The 7,915-nt window shown below is 39.5% G+C and overlaps 1 protein-coding gene across 5 annotated transcripts in view; it reads left to right on the top strand.

Annotated features, from left to right (window-relative positions):
- The first annotated feature begins 1,027 nt into the window (after positions 1 to 1,027).
- The window catches only part of usp2a (ubiquitin specific peptidase 2a), a 54,484-nt gene continuing 47,596 nt past the window's right edge, over positions 1,028 to 7,915 (top strand). For 3 of the 5 annotated variants that reach the window (XM_061045998.1, XM_061045994.1, XM_061045996.1), the window contains exons 1-2: positions 5,958 to 6,095; positions 6,564 to 6,689. The gene's annotated coding sequence lies outside the window, so the exon portion shown is untranslated. Of the gene's footprint in view, positions 1,157 to 5,957; positions 6,096 to 6,563; positions 6,690 to 7,915 lie in introns of those variants that run through there. The other 2 variants (XM_061045995.1, XM_061045997.1) reach the window with 2 other exon arrangements.

Here is a 7,915-nt window from a genome sequence, read left to right as displayed (position 1 = left end):
TGCAGGGTATACACAGGTACAACGTGTATACCCACTTCTTAATCCCTTCTGATGAGCATTGTTCAGTAAGCTTCTTTTTTTATATATATGGTTGGCAAATGCCTGACCTGTCCTACTCTGTCTCTGATTGGCTAGTGCTTGTTGTTTCGTTGAGTTTTTGAGTTCATAGTCCTAGTTTCATTACATAAAGAAAACGCACCAAATAATGTTTTACAATCGCTTACATGCATTCATTAAATTAATATTTCTACTTACAAAATAAATTATTTAATTTGCTTTTAGCAATATACAATTGAATAGGACTATGCAAAAGAAATAAGGGCCATAGGAACAAAAAAAAGAGCAACAAGATAGCCAACATGTTCCTTACTTAGTGTTTTCTGTAGGCTTACTGTCTATGAACTTACCTATGTTAATTTGTCCTTTAGCCTGTTATTAATTAGCCTTGACAAAAAAATAATTATTGGAGTTATACACCACAAAAAAGCTGATAATCACAATGTAATCGGTTTATTTTTTATAGCAGAAATGATTAGGCTATAGCATTATTTAGTCTGAGTTACAGGTTAAAATGTTAGTGTATTTATAACGTGAGTTTCTATATTGCTTTGCCATTTGTTTCTCACGTGTTAGGCAAAAATAGTATTTGGCTAACCTTTTAAGGAACATTTGCCTCAGAAAAGCTCATGCCAAAGTTCAAATAAACAAAAATTCTGACATTAGGCCGATACAAAAAACAGCAATATAATTAATACTCAAACGTTATATATAGAAAGATAAAAATGTAATTAAAAATGCTAGGTCACCCTTAAACCACCCAAACGTAATTTTGCACATAACATTTTCTATGAATGAATTCCTGATGTTTACGTTCATCACCATGGCGACCGTGTAGGGGACGGCGCACTGAGCTGGCTGGTGACGCTCACGGAGAGGTATGAACCAATCAGAGAGGAGCTGCTGTACAGGGCTGACGTCACCATTAAAGCGATCATCACCGTTACTTGGTTGCTTCTGGAAGTATTCTAACCACATTAACGGTGATTTATCTCTGATACTTAGGCCACGGTTTAATAAGAAGCTCATATCATCGATACTGAGACTTCTGGGTGGCGTTTCGCTGCTCGTTTGGATCGGGATGAGCTCCAACTGTGAGGTGAGTGACTGCAGTTGCCTACTACCTCACACCACCAAAACCCTGATAGGTAACATCACTGGTCTCCAGGAGCGATGATGGTGAAACTCAGGCTAATACGCTGCTTCGCTTGTTTGTCACCATTTGAGACATTTAGGAGTCGATACGAGCGTCATGGCTGCCAAACAGCCTTTTTTGTACTATCTCAAGTAGTGATGGGAAATCCGGCTCTTATCGGTGAGTCGGATCTTTTGGTTCAGGTCAGCAATAGGACCCTTCTCTGTCTCAAACAACTCTTTGTTTAGACCTGTGGATTCAATTTCGTCAGATTCCGCAATATTTTCATCTTCGATTGGTATGTAGGCTAGACTACTAAATATAGGATAATTTTTTTCTAAAGTTAAAATTACTGTCACTATTTTGCTAAATCTGTTACCCCATTAATGGCCATTTCCATTAACATCCGGGTCCATCTGTGAGAATCCCACAACCCCCTTTGGAGGATATTACAATTTTATTTGAGTAATTGCCAGTGACTTTTGAATAGTAGTTTTCAATTAAATATCCATCCCTAATGTGTGCACACAGATGTGCTCCAGATCAAAATGATTACCGGGTTGCCCTAATAATTAAAAAGTGGAAGAGGTCAAGGGTTTAAAGGCTTTATATGCGATTTTTCACACTTAAATATAATAGAAATCAAGTATATCCTCTGAAAATAACTCTGTGAGTCATGACTGTCTACAATGGGTGTAACACCCGAGTCCCACAGTCTGTGATGCTTTCAGAGTTTTCAGAGTCCTATCTTCACTTTGTGTACATCGCCGGGACGGCCGGCTGACTCCTCCCCTCACGTATAAAAGTTGTTTAATTGAGGGACTAGAGAAAAGAAGAATAACATACTGTACTCACTGCTTAACTGTGTTTCTAGATCACGCTCAATTCAGGTAAATTTACATGAAGTGTGAAGATACGAGCATAATAAAGATCGCTAGCATTAGCATGCTAACACAACAATGCAGCGCGAGTTGTTTTGGTTTCATGCTGGTGCTCAAGGGCGAAATCTACTGGATCAAAAAATCGCATATAAAGCCTTTAATGTTACTTGTATAAAAAAGAAAAACTTAAAAGTATGGTTTATAAATGATAACATAAATCCAGTGTACACTAAATACATTCAAGATACAACTCGGCATCTTCATACCTAAAAAGGTACGTTTGTTGTGCAGGTGGGAGATTGGGCATTACATTCCTTATGAATGTATAAGGTCTGCAGAAAGGGACTAAAATGAACTTATCAATGATAAACCATTAATTTTTTCCTGAGTAGACTGTAAATATGAATGGACGAGAGTGACGTCAACCATCTGTTACGCAATGCTGTAAATCTTGTCCCCATCGTTCACTGTGAAGGAGTCGGCCATAAGAGTCGAATCGTTAACGAACGACACATCACTACTAAACACTTTGCATTGCAACGTTGTTGTCTTGGCTACACTAAACCGACTGCTTGAATTAGCCAGCAAGTTGGTCCTAAACAAACCAGTACGGGACGTTTTTCGAGGTTTAACCAACGAAATTGTAACGAACGTTTCCAAAATGAGATGTATTAACTTGTAATTCCGATAATGCCGTGTGTAGTCCAGCGGACGATAAGTTTGCGCCTCCTCTCCGCCCCCTTCACGGAGAGAGGTCAAACATGTCCCACTACCATCACTGATAGTCGTATGATAATGACAGGTGGAATAACGATATCTCAGAGGACGCTTTAAGGTACATTGCTAATTGCCCCAAATAAGACGGTTCAGAATCACTGACAGGCGACCACACTGCAGTGTTATGACAGCTAGCTGCTGTGTCAGTGTGTAATGTAATGTACCCCTCACAGACCCTCCACTACAGTGCTACGTCTGTCTTTTTCCATTGTCTTTCACTGAAACGTCTTCAGTTTACCCGTGCTAGTGTTTAGGCCTACTCGAACCTCATCTTGCTGTACCAGTCATGTACAGTATATTTTTTCATGTAATAGGACTTTCGTTCAAGAATTTGAAGGTAGAGTTAGGGAGGCCAGGTATAAACCTATATGACTTAGAAATAAGAAAAAAGTCGAAACAAGGGCCTATAGGCTGTTGTTAAATGTTGTAGGTCTAGTCAGTGGTCTAGCCTATAGTGCAGGGCATGCAGGCATACAGAGTATGTATTTTTCAGTCTTCATAGGGTATAACCACTTCTTAACACCCTGTGATTGCTGACCCTGAGCTAAACATGCGCAATGACACAATTAATCCAATTCCATTATGATTCAAACAGTGCAAAGGTCTCCAGGATGTTCTCTCTTTTTTTTGTCTCTACAAAAGTAAGGGACTAGCTATATTTCAAAGTAAGATTGCTGATTTGAAAATTAAACTTAAAAAAAACAGATTACTTGAATTGCAAAGCCAATGTGTCATGTAACGTGTTACAACAAAAAAAAAGTAATGTGAGTATAGTGCATTGCTTTATAATGCATTACCCGGCTCCAACACTGCTTAGAAATAAGGAATAGTTCACTCAAAATACAAAACTGTAGTCATCTCACCCTATAGTCTGTTAGGCCAGTTGTAATTATTTAATCTGCTCCTCAGTGGCTATTTCATAGGGTATGAAATACTCATACTTCTTTAAATTAAGCAGAAGATGTTAGGTCAATGTGCAAAAGGCCCATTTTTAGGTAAACTAGTCTTTCATGCCATTGTTGAAAACAGAGGCCATTTATCCTCTGCTGGACAGGCAAACTAATAATAAAAAAAATAGGAAAAAAATTAAGAGTCTTCATTTTTTGGGGGGCTTTTCATGCCTTTAATCAGACAGTGGATAGAGTCGGAAAAGGAAAAGGAGAGAGAGAGAGAGTTGGGAATGACATGCAGGAAAGAAGCCAAAGGTTGGACTCGTACCGGGGCTGCCCACTTGAAGTACAACAGACTCTGTACTAGGGCGGTGGCGATATGGACCAAATATCATATACCTCAATATTCTTTAGCTGAATGGCGATATATCCCTATATTTTTTCTGTGAAGAAATAAAAACAAATTTGGTTCTTAGTCGAATCCACATGGGCCACGTTCCAAATGTCACACAGGCATATTTTTTAACAGCCTGCTGTACAATGGAAACCTGTATGCAACTGCCCATTTTTAAAATAAAAAATAATAATATTGAATAAAAAGGCTCTTAAAATAAAATAAAAGAATGTTCCTTTCCTGCATGACTAACCCCACACAGCCTTGTATTTCTTAATTCAGGCAGTTTTGGAGTTTCACTCAGAGAGGAGGAGAGGGAAAAGGGACAGAAAGAGAGAGGAGAAAAAGTGAACTGGAAGCAGCTGAATGAAGTCTATAACATTCATTTAAAGCAACATAAACTATATTGAAACTATATTGTCTTACCCTATAGCCCGTTTGAAAATATAATCTTAAAAACTTGCCCTAGCACAGCCCTACTCTGTAAATGGGGCGCACACACCTAACACTCAGCCACCGGCGCCCTGCTGTTGTTTTCTATTTTAACCATCATTGATCTGCTAAAGTGTGGAGTGTGTTCTTTTCTTTCATGAATCATTTATGAGTGTCAGTTTTATTCGGCTAAGATGTCTAAACAAAGTTTGGTATTCTTAGTTATTATTAGAATTTGTTCAGCCTGGAGAAATATCTTCCTGCAAGTTTCAGTGACGCATAATGAACGTGTCGGAGAATATAGTAACTAAAACACTGACTCAAGTGAAACTAAAATGAAGCTTGAGTTCCACTGACTAAACCTTGACTAAAACAAAACAAAACTCAAACAATGAAATGTGACTGAAATCAACAAACAGACTTAAGCTAAATTAAAATTTCACTGTTGTCAATTGTCAAAGCTCTGTCCTGATTTAACGGTACAGTGTGAGCACTTAGGTTGTATTTGACAATCAGACAGAAAAGCAGCACATAATTCATGAGCTTCGGTTGTTGGTCATAAACAATTCACTCAAACAGTGTGAGATGACATTCCACCACCACATTTTTACAACCCTGCGGTGGTACCCCTGGCTTTACTTCTGTTCATGTTGCCTTCATCAGTCAAGAAGTCAAGAAGAAGTGACAATGTGAGACAAATTGGCAGGGAAATCTGTTCAGAGTGCCATAGTCTTTTAAATCAAATTATCAATATAAATGGCACCAGTGACCTGATAAGTGTTCCGCACAGTTCAGGATGATGATTTACTGCTGTATTGATATTTAATCCCTCTCCTTGTGCAGTCAGTGTAAAACTTGATAGCAACTTTCACTCTGATATTTGCAATTTCAGAGCAACTGAGAGCCTACAAACTACTAAGCATGACAGTCTTGTGGTGTAAAGTATCGCTGCTGTGCTGTGGCTCTTTTACTGGAGGAGATGCCTGCAGATGAATTATGATCCAGTGCTGATAATATGTACATCTCACTTCAGATTTTAAATTCTCTGAAAGCAGCCGACCTGTTGTCTAAAGCAGTGTGCTGGTGGACTCGATGCTTACCCAGCTCTGCTTATAAAAAGCCCTAATGCGAGTCCTTTAAGAGCAAATTGGAATGCCTCAGAGTGTTGAGTGACCTGTGGAGGTCAGAGGCGTCTGCTATATTTACCACCTCTGTAACCTGATCTGTGGTATTCTGGATGGCTGTGCTCATGCTATCCTCCTACACTCTGGGGCCACAGACTCCCAAGTAGCACCCCCGTTGCTTTCCGTCTATTGGCCTGGGGCGAGCCGCTTCACCAAACCAACTTAACTGCCACTCTTGCTGCCTTCAGGGACCTGCCTCGAGTAGGTCGAGTGCGTATACGTACATAGCAGGGCTCTTAGATCAGCTGTGTTTGCGAAAGGAGACAATGAGAGAAGACAGGGGGTAGCGCTTCAAAAAGTTCTGGATTTGTTTTTTAATCGCAGAGCTGCAGACAACTCTCTGGGGTAGGAAAAATCTTCAGTTTGTTTGTGTGAGGATTTCATTTTTGTAGTGAAAATGTAAAGTAGTAGACGAGTGTGACGAGCTCTAAAACAGGTGCAGGAAGAGCCACATGATGAAGCAGTACAACACTGAGTCAATCAACATTTTATCTTTCCCCAGCTTTATGTTTGGTCACTTTTTCCGGATTTGATAATGTGTTGAAGGAGGCATTATTAAACTTCAGTGGAGGACATGAAATTTAGAGAATTAGTTGAAAAGCCAGCGCAAAACAGACCAAGGACATTTCTGCTATCTTTAATTTTTAGGCCTAAAATATCTCTTTGGGTTTTTACTGTGATCACATTAAAATGATCACAAACTGAACTCCTCTATATCAACAAAGACATTGATTTAAATATTGCTGTTTTTTCTCTGTGTTGTCCTTGTTTGTTGAATGGTTTCTCATGTAACATATCTGTGTGTTTCCACAGGTGTGATCATTGTCTCAAAGCCTGTGTGTGTGTGTGTGTACACTGTGGGGTAGCAAAAGTAGGATGAGCTGCCCCAGAGCCGTCACTGTCTGCAGGGACTGACACACAACACTGCAAACACGGCAGGTAACTACCTCACCTCACCACAATCTGTGCACGAGTAGTGGATGTAGCTGCTGTTGTTTAAAACCCTGAGTTTGGCATTTTGACTGTTGCCATTTTGTTTTATGGCCAGAATAACAGTATGGACTTTTTCAGTTATCAGGAGAGTTTTGCCTGTTTTTTTTTATACAGATATATTTGTGTTGGTGTTTATGTTTTACGATTGTTTACAGAACAAATAATACAGATAATAAGGGAAGTGTATTGCATTCACATTAGAAAATACAAATCTGTTTTTTCTAACAAGATAATGATCTTGGAATTACGAGTTACAAGGTGCTTGTGTTTCGCGGCACAACATCTGATCGTGACAGATGAGAGTATGGTTTGTGTCTGATCTGCAAAGATCACAGCTGCCTGCTCAAAATCCACAAACTAATAACAATATCATCTATGTTACCTGAAGACACGAGTATCTCCCCACTTTTCAAACCCAAAGCAAACTAAAACAGTCTGGAAACGTTGGTCTTAATGAGAGCGTCTGGAGTTACCAGAATTTGGAGTTACCAGTACCGGGATTTGGAGTTACCAGTATCTTGTTAATTCAGAAAACACTGAACAGATATCGATTTTCTTATGTGAATGCTTCTGGAAAATAAATGCACTGCTTGGATTGATTTAAAAATTGGTGTCATCACACAGTGTGACCAGCAGAGCACCCAGTGATTTCATGATTTACTTTCTATAAGGTTATTTATTCTTTGACTCACGGTCCCCTTTTAAAGGCTCATTGCTGCTATACATCTGATACGCATACAGACGGAGCCTTCTGCCTGTACTCTGCCTTCATTACATCTTCATTTCTGCACATTTTCTGGAAGCTTACGGATATCGACCAAAGGTTGCAGTACCACCGGAAATCGTAGGGGCAATGTCGAGCAGTGCAGCCAGATCAGACACAACGAAGAAGAATATTTTGGAAAATGTTTGAACTTTTTTTGAGCAAAGATTTTGTAAGTTGGTTAGGAACATAAAACGTTAGCTCGCCCGGGCACAGGTACAGACAACTACAACAGAACAGCTGGGCGGAGATAGGATGGCGATTGAATGTTAGTTGAACAACAGTGAAGGAGAAGTGGATGTCCGTGTCAAATCACGCCCTGTAGTGGAAGCTTTTGTTTAACATCCATCCTAACGTAAAGGACGTGTGGGAGTATATGGGCGGTTAAATAAATAAAACTACTTCCATT

Source organism: Labrus mixtus, chromosome 9 (assembly GCF_963584025.1).
Source record: "Labrus mixtus chromosome 9, fLabMix1.1, whole genome shotgun sequence".
Classification (NCBI taxonomy): domain Eukaryota; kingdom Metazoa; phylum Chordata; class Actinopteri; order Labriformes; family Labridae; genus Labrus; species Labrus mixtus.
Note: the sequence above shows the minus strand (reverse complement) of the source record. Positions and strands in the feature narration are given on the sequence as shown.